This window comes from Tenrec ecaudatus, chromosome X (genome assembly GCF_050624435.1).
Source record: "Tenrec ecaudatus isolate mTenEca1 chromosome X, mTenEca1.hap1, whole genome shotgun sequence".
NCBI lineage: Eukaryota > Metazoa > Chordata > Mammalia > Afrosoricida > Tenrecidae > Tenrec > Tenrec ecaudatus.
This window is the reverse complement of record NC_134548.1, coordinates 99,131,615-99,150,273: the sequence shown is the minus strand read 5'-3', so window position 1 is coordinate 99,150,273 and position 18,659 is coordinate 99,131,615. Positions and strand designations below refer to the sequence as shown.

Here is an 18,659-nt window from a genome sequence, read left to right as displayed (position 1 = left end):
TCTACAAATAAGTGAGCCATTTCCTTGATATGAACTTCTTCTTCTTCTCTCTCTCTCCCCCATATATATACCTGTATAAGTAACACTGGTTTCACTTCACTAGAGGACTTAGGCTAATATAATAGCAAATATTGTCATTACAGACCATTAAAATGAATATATTCATTTTGCCATTCTCTAAATGAGTTTGCCTCAATAGGAAATGTTTTATTACTCAATGGCATACATAAAGACCGGGAAATATATAAATAATACTCACTATTTACAGTATCTTTATATTTATTTTAAAATGCATATGCTTTTTATCCTTAGTGTTTGTCTTCACTAAAACATATTGAAAAATAAAAACAAAGTTCTAAATATCACATTTCACAGTTTCCAAGCCTACTACAAAGCTATGAAAAACGTGTGGCTTTGTCTGTCATACAGATAGACAAATAACTGAAATCTGAAAATAAACCCATAGATCTACGATCAATTGATTTTTGACAAGGTTGTCAAAACAAAAAGAGACAGAATAGCCTTTCACCAAATGACACAAGGAAAATGGGAGCCACACGCACACACACACACACACATGCACACACACAAACACATGATTGAAAAGGAATTATAGGCCTGTATATAACAGTTTAAACTATAAAATTTCTAGAACAAAATACAAGAGTAAATATTCATTGTTTTTGGTTATCCAATGTGTTTTTTTTTACCCATCACCAAGTAAAAACACATGACAAAAGAGAAAAATGCATAAAATAGATTTCATCAGAGCCGAAAAGCTTTTGTGCCTCCAAGCACATCATTAAGAACCTGTGGGCTGTGAAAATCACAATGAAAAAAATAGTTTTGAATTATATATCTGATAAGGGGCTTTCCTTTAGAATACATAAAAATTATAACTTCACAATAAAAAGACATCTTTCATTAATAAAGCATGACAAAGTCTGAATAATTATTGTATCTGCATGTCTGTCTGTACTGCACATACAGATAGGCTGTGCCTCAAGCTTCCAGGCAGTCTTAAGGCTGCTAGGAATTAGGCATATGCAATCACTGGCCTCAAATATTCCATGGTGTTTATGTTCATCTGTGAATGAGAACATGGAAACATTTCTGTATTTTTACATGGTAAAATCCTTATTACTTATAGACAGCAAACAGTAGACAATAATAACAGATTTTCAAAAGAAAGCACTTAGCTTTCCCCAAATTGTCCATGATCATTCTTGTATTTCTGGGCAAAAAAGCTGTAGTACATGCCAGCTACTGTGTCCACATCACTACTGCCTCAGGTGCCACCATACTACTCTACGCTTCTCCTTTGCTGCTGGGCCTTACTGTGCTGCTGGAAAAGCTCCTAAATAAAAACTCCCAAGTTTCTAGTCTGCGTCTTTATTATCCACCTAAATGCTACCCAGGCCTGCAGGACCCTCTTGGTATCAAGCTATCAAAGTCCACACTATCTAGAGGAAAAGTTGTGCAACCCCTGCCTGGGGAACACTCGTGCCTCCCTTGCTTGGTACAAGAAGGGAAGCATCCTACCCAGTAGTACCTGGCTCTCGCCTGCTATGGGGAAACTTTTGTACAAGATCCTCAAAGGTAACCACTACACAGGCCATATTCAGGATTCTGCATTGCTCAGACAAATGTTAGAACTCTTTTGGTTCTCCCAGCAAACTTCCTACCCAGAGGCACTCAGCTTTTACTCAGTGGCATGCATACCACAGCTACCTAGCTCAAGTGTCCTTTGATGCACTAGGTTTCTAAAGAAGTAAAAGCAGTGATGCTTGTATGTGTGAATATATATTGCATACAAAGCATATGCGTATGTATATAGAGTGCATATACATTGCATGTGTATACAATAAAGATATATATATACATATATATCAAGGAATGGTTCACATTCCTTCAATTGTACCAATGCTGTAATCAGATTAAGGAAGTGGTAATCTACCCTATTCTTCCCACAATGGCTTGGCTGTTTCACAGAAGGTATGTAGACCACACTATGTTTGATCATATCATGGGTGAATCCTGGTTTACCTGAGTTGACATAAAACCTATCACAGTCAGGACACTGGCTTTACTTCTTGCCATATCAAGTTGCCTTTAGTGTTCACTATTTCTTTTTTGAGCCTGGAATGTTCTCTGTACACGAATCCCAGATCCTTGTTCAAAAGAGCACACTCTGTTACACAATCATCTTATTGATAATATGATCCCCCTAAAGCTCTTTACAACTGGCCTTATGTAAATGCTTGATCTTTGTCAAATTCAAGGCATGATCCTCCCACCCGGACTACAAATCACCCAACCCCATTAATAGGCCACTATTTACATAGCAATTGCACAATCTTCTCAGTAGACTGCAGGTCAACAATTTGCATATCAATCTGATCAATCACCAGTGATTTAGAAACCATTCCATTTTAATAGTACCAGACAATCATTATGGAAAATGACAGGGTGATACGTAAACCAATTGCAAATTGAAATCCTATAGACTAAGAGAAGAGAGCATCTATGTTTCAGAGAAGGCACCTACATTTCTTTTTTAATTATTATTTTGTTTTTATTAAATAGAGCTATAGAGATTTTTCTGTAGAAATAACATATTTATCTTAATATGTAAAAAACATTTTATTGAGGGCTCTTACATCTCTTGTAGAAATCTATACATAAATTGTTACGAGAACATTTGTGCATATATTGCCATAATAATTTTCTAGATATTTACATTCTATTGAACCTTTGGTGTCAGCTCCTCTTCCCCTACCCCTTCATGACCCATTGATAAATTATAAATTATTATTATTCTCATACCTTACACTGACTGTTGTCTCTCTTCCCCAATGTTTCTGTTGTTTGTCACCCACTACGGGGGTGAGGTGGTGCTATTATGGGTCGATCATTGAGGTCAGTTCTCCCTTCCTCTCCTCCTTTCCCTACCTTCCCCCTGACCTCTTGGTATTGCCACTGCCATACCTGTTCTTGGATACTGTGTGTCATAAGCTCTTAAGTCTTATCTGTACTTGTGCACATGCTTTGGTCGAGCACATAGTGAAAGGAAGTCCTGAGGTCATGATAGTGGGGTGTGAAGAAGCCTCAAGGAACCAGAGGAGTATTGTGTGTTTCATTGGCACTTTACTGCACCCTGATTGACTCATCCCTTCCCTATGACCCCTCTGTTAGAGGCTGTCCTATTGTCTAAGATGGGCTTTGGGTCTCTGTTCCAACACCCCTTGTTCTGAACAATATGCTTTTAGTTCTTTGTTTGTTTGGAGTCTTCTGGTGGCTGTTACCCGGTCCCCATGACACTTCATGATTGCACAGGCTGATGTGTTTCATCTATGTGGGCTTGTTGCTTCTCTTCTAGATGACCCCTTGTCTAACTTCAAGACTTTAAGATCACAGATGCTATATCTTTCGATAGCCGGGCACCAACTGCTTTCTTCACTACATTTGCTTATACCCTCATATTGTCTTCAGCAATCGTGTCAGGAAGGTGAGCACCAAGGAATGCCGGATTATTAGAACAAAGTGTTCATGTGTTGAGGGAGTACTTTAGTAGAAGCCCAATACCCATCTGTAACCTTGATTCTTAACATATAAATGTGAGTACATAGATCTATTAATATAGATACATTTACATATGTACAGGCTTGTATTTAGCTCTGTATAAATGTCCTTTGTCTCTTGGTTCTTTCCTCTATTTCCTTTTACTTCCCTCTTGCCTAACCATCATGTTCAGCCTTCACTCCGGATTAGTAATTCCTTGCTGCTGCCCTTGATTAAGCCCCACTAGGAATCCTATGCCCTTCTCTCCCTTGATTTTAGTTCACTTGTTGCTCCCTTGTCCCTGGGTTGTTTTTCCCCCACATCCCGTATCCTCCCTGGAATCATCAGTTCACTCTTTTCATCTTGGAATTGTTTCTTGGCCTATTTTATCTAATATACATGCAGAGACATTAGTAAGCTCAAAAATCAGGGAAAGCCAAACAAAACAACAAAGGAAGTCATAACCAACAAAACAATCACAACTAAAAAAAAACCAAAATAACAGCAACACAATGAAAGCCACTGACAAAAATGGAAAAGCCTATAAATATTTCAAGGTGTGTTTGTTGAAATTTCCCAGTATTTCCCAGTTGAGACTGATGGGGTGCCACACTCTTTCTCCAACGTCTATTTTTGTTATTCCCAGGGATTTCATCACTTTGTTCCCCTTGCTGCTCTGTTGAATGTCCTTAGTGTTTCACCCAAGTGTGATGGGATCAAATTAGGCACAATTTCTGCAGTGTTTGCAGTCTTGACATCCATAGCACTTTGGTTCAGTGAGGAAAGTCGTGTCTCGTGATGTGGTCAGCCCTATGATCCTCTGTGTGCATTGTCCTCGGGGATTGGTGGGCCAGGATGTCTTTCCCTCCTTCTCCATCCCTCTTAATTTATCCTGTGTGCTCTAATCAGACGTGGCCCTCTCCTCAAGCCATACCTTCAGTGCTGTCTTCTGAGGTGCATTCTTCTCGTGGGGCAGGGGTATCCACATAGTTGATTGGTGCTGGCCCCACAGACTTCTCTATTAGTCCCGTGGTACATGGCGGTATTCTGTATTCACATCTTAGCGCATTGGTTTAAAGCCTGGTCTCTCTCGCTCTCCTAGATATAAACATTAGCCTCCTCTTGGGTGGGTTAGTGCCCTGCTCCTCTCCTACCCATGTGTTCTTTTTTCCCCCTCTCTTTCTTTCCCCCTCCTACTTAGTTGGCTGCTGTGTGCATCCCTGGATTGGGTTTGGCCCCTGCCATAGTACCTGGACCTCACCCCAGGAATGTATGCATATAGTAGCTTTTCACCTTTGCACCATTTTTTATGCTTACCTCTGTGGACTCATGTTGTTCTTCCCCTTTTGTGCTTGGCTTACTTCTCTTAGCATGATTTCCTCCAGTTCTTCCCATGAGGCAATGTGCTTCAGAATTTCATCGCTGCTTTTTAGGGATTCATTGTACCCCATTGTATGTATGTTCCACAGGTTTTTTTGATCCATTTATCTTTTGATGGAAATTTGACTTGTTTCCAACTCTTTTCAATTGTGAACTGTGCCGTGATGAACATTGGAGCACAGATGTCTGGTGGTGATTTTTTCTTGCCTCTTCTGGGATTATTCCCAGTAGGGGGATTGCTAGTTCGTATGGTAGCTCGATTTCCACCTGTGTTAGATACAACCTCTCCAATGTTTTTTACCTAATGATTTTTTGATTCAGTGATCGCTGAGGGTGTTAGGTTGTATCTAATGACTGGGAACATTTTCTCATACGTGTATTGGCCATTCAGATTTCTGCCCATGTGAAACCTCTGTTCAGGTCCTTTGCCCACCTCCTTAGTGGGCCGTTAGTTTTTTGCTTATTGTAAGCATGCCAAGTATTGTAGATTTTAGTGAGAAGGCTTTGTCTAATGTGTCATTGCTGAAGATGGTTTCCCAGACTGTGAGGTTTCTTATTGCTCTCTTGGTGAATTCATTCGGTGTGCAGAGGTGTTTTATCTTCAGTATTTTCCACTAGTCAATTTGTGACTCCTCTGTATTTGTATTCTTCCCAATTTCCTATAGCCTATGTATTCCCTGCGCCAAGGTTCTCAGGTTTGTCCCAATTCCCTCATTATTGGCACTAATATTTTGGTCTTTTACCTCAAGGTCTGTGATCCAACTTGACTTTATTCTTGTGCATGGAATAAGGTAAGGGTCTTGCTTCATTTGTCTGCAGGCATATAACCACTTTTTCCAGCAACACTTATTGAAGAGGGCATCGCTTCCCATTTGATATTTTGGGGCCCTTATCAAAAATTAGTTGTCTGTATGCTGATGTTTTTATTTCTGGTGTTTCAGCTCTTTTCCATTGGGCTGAATATCTGTCCATACCAGTACCACACTGTCTTGGACACTGTGGCTGTATAATATGTGCTAAAGTCAGGTAGAGCAAGTCCTCCCACTGTGTCCTTCTTGAGGACTTCTCTGCTAATTCTTGGCTTCTTCCCTCTCCATATGAAGTTGGTAATCAGTGTTTCCAATTCTTTGAAGGAGTATGATGTTATTCATATAGGGATATCATTAAATTTATATAGTGCCTAGGGAAGACCTGACATCTCCATATTGAGTCTTTCAATTGGAGCACATGGGATATTTTTCCATTTGTTGAGGTCACTCTTGGTTTCTTATAAGAGTGTTCTGTAATTTTCCTCATGTAAAGCATTTGTGTTTTTATTCAGGTATATCCCTAAATATTTCCATTTGTGCTTGACTATTCTAAAGGGTACTACTTTTTTAATTGCCTCTTCTATGATCTTGTCTGATATGTATAGCAGTCCAATAAAATTCTGTTTGTTGGTCTTGTATCCTGTCACTCTGCCATATTCCTCTATCGCTTTCAGCACTCCACTTGGGGAGTTACGGGGATTTTCAATATATAAAATCTTATTATCTACGAATAACTAGTTTTTCCTCTTCCTTCCCCAGATGAATACCTCTGATTTCTTTTCTTTGTCTTATGTTGTCAGCTAGGATATCCAGTACCATGTTAAATAGGAGTGGGGACAAGGGGCATCCTTCTTTTGTCCCCCTTTTCAGAGGAATTGTTTCCTATTATCTCCATTGATTACCACGTTTGGGTGTTGGTTTTTCATATATAGCTGGTATAATATTGAAGAGTTTTCCTTCCATTCCTATCTTCTTGAGTATCTTAAACACGAATGGGTGTTGGATGTTGTCATATCTTTTTTCCTCATCTATCAATTTTATGATGTGGTTCTGCTAATTTTTCTTGTCAATGTGGTGAATAATACTAAGGGTATTTCATATGTTGAACCAACCCTGCATACTTGGCATCAATCCCACTTTGTCATGGTGAATTATATGTTTTATATGCTTTTGTATTCTATTGGGCGATATTTTTTTAAGGATTTGTGTATCGATGTTCATTAAGGATATTGGTCTGTAGTTCACAATTCTTGTGGGATCCTTGCCTACTTTAGGCATCAGAGTTACATTAATTTCATAGAAAGACTTTGGGAGTTTTTCGTCTTTTTCTGTGTTCTGGTAAAATTTGTGTAGGATTGGTGTCAATTCTTCCCTGAATGCTTGGTAGAATTCTCCTGTGAAGCTATCTTGTCCGGGTTTTTTTTTGGTTGCTTATCTGTTTTTAACCTTGTCTGTTTCTTGATTTCCGACAGTTCTGTTCAGTTTCGTTTCTTGACATCCATTTGGGATTGTTTTTCCAAGGATTTGTCAGGTCTTCCAAGTTGTTAAATTTGTTAGAGCTCAGGCTTTGTGTTGGGTGTTTTCCTACCTAACTATCTTATCATTTTGTGTTGTGTGTGGTGTTCAATCTGGCCTTCTTTCCACTATTCAACTAATGCTATCTTGTGGGCTATTTTCTCTTTGTCGCCCTTTGGGTGGAGTTGTTCTATGTGACAGTCTCTTATTGGTGCTTGGTGAATGTTGATTTTCTGCCCATACTAGGTAGGCAAGGATCTTTTAATGTATTCTTTGCATTTTTCCTTGTCTGGGAAGACTCTTACTTCTCCATCTATCTGCATAGATGATTTGGCCGGGTATAGTATTCTTGGGTATGCATTTTTCCTTCCATTTTTGGAAGATGTTATTCCACTCCCTCCCCTTCTTCAATATGTCCCCTGATGGGTCTGAACATATTCTTATTTGAGTATCTTTATAAGTGACTATTTGTTTTTCCCTAGCTGCTCTTATGATTTTCTCCTTTTTCTCATAGTTGGATAACATAACTATCAAGTGTCTTGGTTCAGTTTGGCTGGTAATCTTTCCGCCTACAGAATGCTTGCCTGATTTTCATTTATTAAGCTGGGGAAGTTTTCCTATAAGGATGCAATCACTATTTTCGCTGTAGACTTATTTGTTGTGTCTGGTTCCAGTAGTCCAATTATTCTAATATTGTTCCTATTCATAGCAGCAGACATAACTCTCAGGTTTTCTTCAGCTTTACTGATTGCCTTATTTGACTGTTCCCATTTGTTTAATTCTGCCTAGTTATCCTCTAGGTCACTGGTGCGATTCTCGCCTTCCTCGAGTCTGTTGGCATAGTCCTTTACTTTGCAACTGGCTTTTGTTATTTCATCCCTTAGTTTTTGTATTTCCCTTTGGTCGGTTGCCTTTATCGCCTCTTTCATTTCATCCTTTTTCTGTATTGCTTCCCTCATATCCTGTATGCCTCTGGGCCTCATTCTGAAGATTTCTTTCTATGGCAGTTCAATGTCTGCTTCTTCTATGCATGTCCTTAGGTTCTTGACTTCTTCAGTCATAGTCTTCTGTTTTTCCTGCTTTTTTGTTGAAGAAGTTGGGGCTGGTTGCTGTTTACATGTTGTTTTAAAGGAGCCTGTGCAATCTCCACAGTCAAAGAGCACTAGGAACTCCCTTTGGGGACACATATGAGTGCTTCTTGGAACTACCTTAAGGTAGCTGCACTGGGGGGTGAGGCTACTTTTGTATCTTCCTGTGGTTTCACACTTACTTTAGTCCATTATTTGGAATGTGAGTTAGATAGTCCTCTCATTGGACGCTGGTTGGGTGGTTTTAAGCCCAAAAGGGTGGTGCTCCACTGGCTGATCTGCCAGGAGGCCATAGTGCTGTGTCACACAATGCTTTGGAGCACCTTGGATGGTGTGTGATATTTCCCTCTACAAATGGAATGCCGCGCTGGTGGAGTGGGCATACTGTTCTTGGTGTACAGCACCATGGACAGCAGGTGGAATTACCCTAGTTAGAAAGATCACCATGGAGGTTGGACAGATGTTCCCACAGAAGCAGGGAGCACCAAAATGGCAGGCGGGAATCCCCCCAGTCGCCTATAGGACCTTGGGTTGTAGGCGCGAGTTACCCCATACATTTATATGGAACATTCTCCCAGCCATTTGGGGTATAGTTAAGGGCAGGTGTGATTTCTCCAGTGGCATGTAAAGCCATCATGTATGTGCGGGAGCTCCACCAACTGGAAATTCAGAGTTGCCATAGAAGGACAGGAATGGCCTGGATGCCAGGAGTGGCTTGTGAAAGCTAAGACAGGGAGAATTGAAGAAAAAGAGTAAAAAGAGAAAACAAAGACAAGTACACAAATAAAAAACAAACTTAGTCAGCCACAAAAAGCAAAGGCAAAACGAAACCAAAGACACAAAAAAGAGAACAAAGAAAAACGGAGTCTGCTGAGACTATGGTATGAAAGAGAGAAGAGAGAGAAGAAAAGAAAAAAAGAAGAAAACGTGAAAGGGAAGAAAAAAAGAAATGAAAAAAGAGATAGCTGAGCCCTGTGCCATGCTGTGTGAACCACTGCCTCATGTCGTGTGCAGCACTGCCACAGGGAGAAGGCTGGAGCTCTTCTTGCTGGGCAGTTGGAGTTGCCCTAGGTAGAGGGTTGGGGCCTGGAAACCCACAGTTGCATGTAGAAGGACAGAGAGGGAGAGGAGAGATGCAGAAAAGAAGAAGAGAAAAAAGAGAGCAAAGAAAGAAAAAGAAAAGAAAGAACTGTCCTCTCTGAGACTGACTGTGATGGGAAAGAGAGAAGAAAAAAAGGAGTAAAGCGATAGCTGATACCTGATCGCCTGAATGTGGGGCTGGAGGGGTGTAAACCCTGCTCCAAGGTGTCAGGTAGGTGTGCCCTTTTGGTGTAGGGTTCCACCAGTGCTGGGCGAATTACCCTAGTTGGCAAGATCACTGTAGAAGGAAAACAAAGGTTTCCTCAGCTGTATGGAGTTATGTAGAGTGATGTCACAGCTGCCTCGTATGGTGTGCAGTGCTCCCACAGATGGCAGGCTGGAGATCCCCCTGCTCTTTGGGCAAAGTTGTCCTAGGCAGAGGGTAGTGGCCTGGAAGCCATCAGTGGCATGTGAAAGGAAAGAGATGGAGAGAAGAGGGAAAAGAAAGAAAAAGAAACAAAAACTGAGACCAACTGCAGTGGGAAAGAGATAAGGGAGAGAGAAGAAAAAGAATAGAAGGTAAGGGGGTGACCGAGCCTGGTCACCTGTCTGTGGGGCTGGAGGAATTCCAACCCTGTCTCAAGGTGGCATGGTGGTGTGCCCACATGGTGTAGAGTCCCACAAATGCTGGGTGTGATTACCTTTGTAGGCAAGAGGCCAGGCAGCGGTTCCTGCAACAGTGTTGAGCACTTGAGGTCACTGGTATAGCTGCCTCGGGCCATATGCAGCACTGCAGCATGTGGGGGGAAGTTCCCTCAGCCATGTGTGGGAACTTAGGACAGGGAGGGGATGCACCTGCCATGCCAAGAACAGGCAGGACCACCCAGCTGCCTGCAGGATCACTGAAGGTGGACAGTAGCTCCCCCCACTGTACTTGCGGAGTTGCCCTCCATACACAATTCTTTTCAAGCTAATTTCTTCAATCTAGATACCCAAAGTTTGCTGAGAAAATTTCTCATTTGATTTGACTCCCAAATCTTTAAATAAAATGAATGTAACTGTCCTAGATGTTGCGAACAGTTTTCAGTACAATAGTGACCAAAAAGTTGACAGTTGAGACCCACACAGTGGGGCTGGGTTAAAAAATATTTTAAGGCCTGTTAATCTGCTTCTATAAAGTATACAACCATAAAAACTCTCTGGAACTCTGTTCTTTTTGCATCATATAGGACTCAACTCAATGGCTTAGTATCATAATTATCCCAGGTTCACAGCTTCAAAACTAAGCAGTCTGGGGTTGAGTAAGTTGAACAAATACACCCATATCACTCAGCCCCTACAGGTATTTATTTGAAAAGCACAGACTCCTCAATTCAGAGAGAATATATAACACGCTGAAATTGAGTTCTAAGGATATTTCTCTTTAGATTCTCTGATGAATCTATGAACATTTGGGATTTCCACTGCATTCCTCAGTCCTCATAACAAATCTGTTAACTAAAAGTAAATATAAACATTTATATACATGCACATATAATTATGCCTGTGTGTGTATATATTTAATTCCAAAGTGAAGTTTGAGTAAAATATCTCTTCAAGTCAATGGAGGCAGTATAATGTATTGTCTGTAGCATGTGACTCTCAGTACCAGATTAATTGAGTTCAAATTCTGTTTTTATGTGACCTCAGCAACAACTTGAGTCATTGCCATGAAGACAATTCTGCCTCATAGGAACCTTCTAGGTTAAGCTAATTAATCTCACCTCTGCTATTAAATCACTACTGTATAATAAAAGATTATGCTATTCAGTAACATGGGATGGAGAGTAGCTATAACACTGTAAAACAAATAAGACATAAAATTGAAGCCTGCAATAAAATCCATATACAAAATACCATGTATTCTTGTATGAACGCCAGAGATGGACCACAAATTTGTCTCTGAGTTGTCTCACATCTAAGAATTATAAGTTGTGCTTGTCTAAGAAAATAAACAAAACAAATATTTGTAATATATAATAGCTCAATAATATAATAGCAATGTACAGTATGTCCTGAAATAGAGAAGCTAAAAACCCAAGATAAATTTCCCAAGTGGGTACACATAAAGGGGAACATTGTTTGATTATATTGGTCTGTATCTTCGATAATATGCCTATGAGAATAGCTTCATGGAGGAGAATCAGCATAAAACCAATTCCAGTGGGCAACTAAAAATCATACCTCAGCTTCCCTACTCTTTAACCATTTGACACTTGCATCACATGGCTCTCTTTCTGGCTGGATGTCCATAGTATCTACAGGGTTATATCAAACCTAGTAGGTTGAGGGGGTGCTGTTTTGGGTCCATTAATGTGCTAGGAGAACTCTCAGAAGGCATTATACTTAACAACGACCAGGTAAACAAAACACTGCCATCAAGTTGATACTGATTGATGGCAACCTTATAGAACGGGATGGAAGTAGACCTGTGAGTTTCTAAGACTGTACCTCTTAACAAGAGAAGACTCTGTCTTTCTTCCATGAAGTGGCTGGTGGCTTCAAACTGCTGACTGCAGTTAACAACTCAATGTGTGACAACTACTCTAATAGGGCTCCTTTCCAGTTATAAAAGGTGTACTCAGATTTCAAACAAAGAGTCATTATCTTCTAGCTTCCTTTTTCCACACACAAAAAATTAAAGTCCCCTACAGTAAGAAATATATAATCAGGATCATCATAAAGAACAGATTCATAAGCAAGGTTTTGTCAGACTTCCAGTGTATAGTCTCCATGTCTTAGAGAAAGCATATCACCTCCCTTCATTCAGGAAATTGCTCTCTGAGTCTGAATGTTCTGGACATTTATTGGCCAGTCCTGCAAGATAAGATAAATCATACCTCTTGAGGCTAATTAATATTGGTTTCCCCACTGAGCCTTTTTAGTTTCAGTCAGTTCCCATCCACCATTGAATTTTGGTGTTGGAGGAGAATATTGAAAGGACCATAAACTGCTCAAAGAATATAAACTGATATGTAATGGAGGAAGTAAGACCAGATGCTCCTTAGGGACAAGGATGGCAAAACTTTGTCTTACATACTTTGGACACATTGTCAGGAGAGACCAATCACTGAAGTAGGTCATCGTATTTAGTAAAGTTGAGGGGCAGCAAAAGAGAGGAAGGCCCTCGACAAGATGGATTGACACAATGGGTGTATCAATTGACTCAGGCATAGAAATAATTGTAAGGATGGCACAGGACTGTGGGTATTTCGTTCTGTTTTACTTAGTTTTCCTGTGCTGGAACCGACTCAATGGCACCTGTAGTAGTTATATAAACTGTTGTCAATTTGAGAGGATTAAGAGTGAAGGGTTGGAGTTTATCCTGTCAATCAGGTCACAGCTTCATGGCCTCATTTAGAGGCAATAAATAAATAAATAGTTCGTTGGAGGCAGCATGCAGGCTTACTCCCTGGGGGCATTGCAACTGACAAAACACATGGTACTGCCTAGTGCCCTGAGCTGTCCAAGCTGAGGGGCTTACAATGCTACTAGATCCACAAGATTTCCCACCCACTGGCCTGGGATCTTCCTGAAAATTTGGCGTCATTGCATGTGTTTCATGAGTCTGAAGAGGACTTTATAGATTGGTATCAGACACATTGGGTAATAGCAGATCTATGAACTTGATCTGAACTGGACTGGGATGTTTTCTCAATATTCAATTGCTCTTGTATATAAACCTCTTTCTTATACACATGAATGTCTATGAATTTGTTTCTCTAGTCTGCCCATCCTAACACAGCACATAACGACAACAACATTTACCAGCAAAATTCCTCAAGTGTCACCTCGAAGTCCCAGACAAAGGCATACCAGTTAACTTAAAGGTTATTACTCCTGAGGCAAGGATAGAGAGCAGTATCATTAGAGTAATGCTAAGTCATTTGCCCTACTTCCCCATGATAAATATGAGTGTATATAATATTGCCTTTACTTGGCTTGTCTAAGTAAATGTCAAGTGAATGAATTACAAGATACTTTCACTATAATCTGGATTAATTCTAATAAAAAATTTAATTATCAAATATTCATAAAATATATGACAAGAGAACTAATATTAATGTCCAGCTGCTTTTATTTGGTACACAGATTCCCTTTATTTTCTTTTCTCAGTTTTAATATATTAAAACAATGCATATGGTCTCTAGATTTTTAAATCCTCTATCATTTTATTGTCCTATACTGGGCTGCATAATGTATACATGTGAGGTTCTTGGAAGTCGAGGTATTTGCGATCTCATATATTTAAGAAAATAAATATACAGAAGAAAGTAGTAACTTTGGGAGGGAGTTATCAGAGACCAGCACACAAAGGGGACATGGAAACAGATATCCTACACTCCCAGATAGTAATATTCTCAGCATAAAGATAAATAGACAGAAGTTTGTTTAAGTAAAAGAGCAGCAATGCTTGCCAACAGATTCTCCGATGTCTTTGGCCTTTGGCATAAGCTGGAGGATGACAGTTCCAAGTCGCCACACCGTGTTTTCCCAGTCCTAAAGAGAGCCAAGGTGGCTGGCCAACAAAGCATTAGGGACAAAGCTCTGTGTGGCCAGCCTAGGGAAATTATAAGAAAAAATACTTTCTCAGCCCAAGCCAAGGGAGCTCCAATCGGGTCCTCTCACGACCACACCTTCCAGCTAGCTGGGATAGGACAGTCAACCAAGGCACTTGATGATAACTCTACAGGGCATCCTGAAACTGGCATAAATACTGAATAAGCTAACTCTCCAAACAAGCCAGGGGAACTACAGCCCCACTCAACAAAACGAATTCCCCATCCAAGAGGTACGGCTCCACAGGGTCTGTCTTCTTACAGTACCCAAATTCATTGTCATTTGCAGGCTCTTCTTTGTCCTTTGTTTCTCAGACAACACATTAGCATAGCACTACCAGTAGAGTGGTACGAGATCAGGGAACTGAAACTGAGCTCACAGACCCTAAAGAAATAGTTCATTTCTTCGATTTAAACCATATCACCACAATAAATTCATAAACATTGAGATCCTTCAACTTTTCTCCTTAGACCGCAAAGCATGCCTCAATAAAATAAAAAGCATTGAGATCTTAAAACCTATCTCCTCAGACCATAAAGTTATAAAACTAGAAATCAGCAAGGAAGCAGATAGGAATTCAGAGACAAACAAATGGAGAATGAACAATACAGTACCCTATATACTTGAGTAAAAGCCGACCCTAATGTAAGCCAAGTCACTTAATGTTACCAAAAGAAAATGCATAAAAGTGCTGAAAAACTCAGCTTTTATTTGAGTATATATGGTACACTGAAATGGGCAATATGGAAATTGAGGGAGGATATTTTAAAACTCCTTGAGACAAATTGGAATAATACTACAATATATCAAAACCTTTGAGACATAACAAAAGCAATAATGAGAGCCCAATATATACCCATCCACACAGGGAAAAAGAAGAGAAATCCAAAATCAACACGCCTACAAGAAACTTTCAAGCACTAAAACAGACGTGATAAACCCTACAATAAAAGAAATAACAGAATTATAAGGATAAAAGCAGGAATAAACGATATAGAAAACAAAAACACAACAGGAAAAATCACCAAGAAGCTGGTCCTTTGGAAAGATTAATAAAATTGACAGACCACTGGAAATTTTACAAATGTTAAAGGAGGGGGTGAATAAGTAGAATAAGAGAGGAAAGAAGTGGAGAGCAAATGTTTTGAGAATGATAAGGGCAATCAATGTATAAATGTGTTTTATACAATTGATGTATGTATGCATTTTGGTAAGAGTTTTATGAGCCCCTAAAAAACGATTTAAATAAAAAGAGAAGAAAAGGTGGATTCACAGCAGCTCCAAATCAAATTAAAAGAATAACAACACACTATTATGAAAAAGTTTATTCAAACAAATTTTACAATATAGGACAAGTGGAAAGATACCTAAAAAATAGCATCCTCTCAAATTAATGCAGACGGATACTGAAAAACGTAACAGGGTCTTAACAGGAGAAATAGGAAGCTTTTAGGAAACTTCCAACAAAGAAAAACTCCTGACCAGGTGGTTTCACAGGGGAATTCCATCAAGTTTTCAGAGAAGATCTGACACCAATACAACATAAATTATTCTAGAACATAGAAGAAGACAACAATCCCCCACACTCATTCAAGGAAGACAGCATAACAATGATCCTAAAACAGACAAAGACCTCACAAAGATAGAGAATTATAGACCACCGCGAACACAGAAGCTAAAGCCCTCAAGCAAATTCTATCAAACAGAGTGCAACATCATATAAAAACTAATAATAACAATTCACCAAGATGAAATGAAATGGAATTCATTCCAGGGATTCAGGGATGGTCCAACATTCCATAAACAATCAATGTAATGCACCACATAAATCCACATGATCATATAAAGTTATTTGACAATATCCAACAACTATTTTTTGATAAAAACTCAACAAAATAGGATAGAAGAGAAATTCCTCAACATAATAAAAGCCCTATCACCCAACATCACACTAAATGGGGAAAATAAAAAAAAAAAACAAAGAGACCAGACATAAATGCCCTTATCGCCAAACTGGAAATCCTACCTAAAGCTTTCAAAGAGCAAAAAGATATGAAGAGCTTTTTCTTCCCCGCCCCTGCCCACCCCCGCCCCGCCCTTTCAGGGAACTAAACCACGGTCCTCAAGAGCAGGCGCCACAGTGCTTCCGTAGGTGGTATTAAGCGGAAATGAGAATGCTGGGAAAGGCGGGAAGGGAATCCCAGCAGCCTTTGCGAGGCCCGCTCTCCGTCTAAGGCTACTACAGGCTGCGACAGCAGCACGGTTGTGGTTTCCTTCGGTGGCTCCGTGTGTCTCCTCAGTCTCGGCACCTTGAAAAAGTGGCTGCATTGTCTCTACTGGAGGGAATTGACGAAGCTATTGGAGACAGAGCGCGTTTGCACGAGGCCTGGGGTCCCGGGCGCTCTCTTCGCTTCCCGGAGTGAGCCTTCAGACTGCGACAGCTTTCCTACTTACTGCACACCATCCCAGGGGGTGCCCGCGCTGCCTGGCACAACCGCCGACTCCAGGACTTGGTGAGTCTTTGTGCTTGTCTAGCCCTCTGACTGCGTTACCACCCGTCCTCCAGTGTCAGAAAGCTCGTCTTGTTTGTAGCAACGGCCGCCCAAAGCTCACCTGTTGTCCAAATTGCAGGAGGATCCATTCGCAACGTGGCTATGGAGAACGTGGCTGATTCTGAACTCTTCCCTTGTAAATATGCCGCTTCCGGATGTGAAAAAACTCTGCCACCTGAGGAAAAAGCAGCTCACGAAGTACTCTGTGAGTTCAGGCGTTTTTCCTGTCCGTTCCCTGGTGTTTCCTGTAAATGGAAAGGCCACGTGGATGCTGTTGTGCCCCATCTGATGCGTCATCGAATACCCATTACAATCGTAGAGGGACCAGATACAGTTTTCCTTGCTGCGGGCATTGATCTTCCTGCGCCTATTAATTGGGTGATGATACAGTCCTGTTTTGGCTTTCAGTTCATGGTAGTAATGGAGAAACGGGTGGGATTTTATGGAGAAGAGCCAATCTTCGCATTTGTAGAGTTGATAGGAACACGGGAGCAAGCTAAGAAATTTGTTTGTGAACTTGAGCTAAGCAGTCCTGGGCGGCGTTTGGCTTGGAAGTCACCTCCTCGATCTATTCGCGACAGAATTAGAACAGCCATTTCGAACCGTGACTGCCTAGTTTTTGATATCCTAGTTGCACAGTTTTTTGCAGAAAATGGCAAATTGAGCATGAATGTAACTATTTCCAGGTACTCAAACTGTAATGAAACATGATCTGGCCAGTGTTTAAAACCATTGCGTTCTTTGTTCACAGAGAATTAATGTACCCAGTAGCCAGCCAGCCTGAATTGTTTTAGTAGGTGGAAGCTAGATATATGAAGGTAAATAAAGGGAAGTCTGTTAATTCCAAAACAATAGCATGTATTAATGCCAATATAATGTAAACTATGTCAACATCAATGAATTATATATATATATATATATTGCCAAGTTAGTCATCATTTGTATTAAAAGTTAATTTTAAAGGATGCATTATAAAGATAATTCTGAATATTTGCTTATTGTAGATTGATTAGTACCATTGCAAAACTGGAAAAAATGTTTTTGTTTGATGTGTGTTTTTCTCCTCTGCGTTTAACTGAGAAGCCATATTAAGTGTTCTGGAGCACTTTGTAAGTCACTGCAGAATTCTGCTGTGTGTATTTGGGTGGCAGGATTGTTAATGTTTATTAATTGTGCTTTCTCTTTAAACAAATACATTTGAATTTTTGTAATTAAACCTTTTTGTTGGAAACAGTTTTATTCACCCTTAATCCAAAAATACAATAGTTCAATTATATCAAGAAGTGTTGTACAATCATTACCACAGTCAATCTTATAACATTTTCTTCTTTCTTAAGTCATTGTTATTAATATAATTATATCTTAATTGAGATGTAAGATGAACAAAATACATTCACCAATTCAACAAATTCTACATGGATAACTCAATGGCAATAATTATGCTCTTCATGTTGTGCAACCATTGATATCCTTTTCAAAATGATTCCACGAACATTAGCATAAATTCATCATCCCCTGAACAAAACTTCTTCCAACTTTATTCATAGCAGCTATTCCACAACTTTGGTTATTATTTAAAGCAGATTTCTTGATATAATGTTCACATATCCTACATTTTCATGGTTAAATAGCTTTTTACAAGAGTTGCGTATACATCATCACAATCAGTTCTAGTGTCCCTCCTTCTTCCTTTCCTTATTCTGAATTCATTGTTTGTCCTTCAATTCCCCTCATCCTGCCCACCCCTCATCTCCCAGAAAACATTCCATCAGTTATTTTCCCTATGCATCCTCTCCTTCTATGCTTCATAAAATGGAAAACCTAACAGAAACAATAAACAACCACAATAAAATGAAACAGAAAAAAATAATAATATAAAGATGAAAATAACAATAAATAGTAAGAAAGGAAAGACCACAATAATTTTTTAAAAGCCAGAGAAGAAATTTCTGTGGTGGACCCAGAAATATTTGAGCTCAGAGAAAATTCATATTGGGTCAAGACCGGCGGCATCCCTCCAATTATATCATACCATGTTTGGATCTATTATAATCAAGTTTACAACCTTCTCTGTA

At 39.8% G+C, this 18,659-nt stretch overlaps 1 pseudogene; it reads left to right on the top strand.

The window, feature by feature from the left end:
• Positions 1-1,216: 1,216 nt before the first annotated feature.
• LOC142433559 (E3 ubiquitin-protein ligase SIAH1A-like) lies at positions 1,217-17,295 on the top strand (annotated as a pseudogene).
• Positions 17,296-18,659: the final 1,364 nt, after the last annotated feature.